The sequence below is a fragment of the Odontomachus brunneus genome, unplaced genomic scaffold (assembly GCF_010583005.1).
Source record: "Odontomachus brunneus isolate Ranch 3 - 2012 unplaced genomic scaffold, Obru_v1 Obru_scaffold_035, whole genome shotgun sequence".
Taxonomy (NCBI): Eukaryota; Metazoa; Arthropoda; class Insecta; order Hymenoptera; family Formicidae; genus Odontomachus; species Odontomachus brunneus.
Window position 1 is genome coordinate 782,141 of NW_022639485.1, and position 235 is coordinate 782,375.

At 37.0% G+C, this 235-nt stretch overlaps 2 protein-coding genes across 3 annotated transcripts in view; both read right to left on the reverse strand.

Annotated features, from left to right (window-relative positions):
• LOC116843743 overlaps positions 1-235 on the reverse strand; it is a 185,929-nt gene that overhangs the window by 84,367 nt on the left and 101,327 nt on the right. The window lies entirely within an intron of this gene.
• The window catches only part of LOC116843748 (ATP-binding cassette sub-family A member 3-like), a 10,683-nt gene that overhangs the window by 3,915 nt on the left and 6,533 nt on the right, over positions 1-235 (reverse strand). The gene's annotated exons all lie outside the window — the stretch shown is intronic.

The following is a 235-nucleotide window of genomic DNA, read 5'->3' on the forward strand; positions in this document are numbered from 1 at the left end:
CAGTTGTGCTAATTTGTGCTAGGTTTGTGCTACATTGTGCTCGAATTATAAATTTTTAATACGAAAAATGAGCAAGAAAAATGGAAAAAACCGTTTTATGGTAGCCCCCCACTTTTCGATTTTCGAAATTTTTTTTATTGTGTTAGGTTGTGTTGACTTGTGCTAGGCTAGCACAACTCAGATATATAGCGTGCGTGAAGTTGGCACCTCATTTTTTAGCACCGCAAGTTTTGAC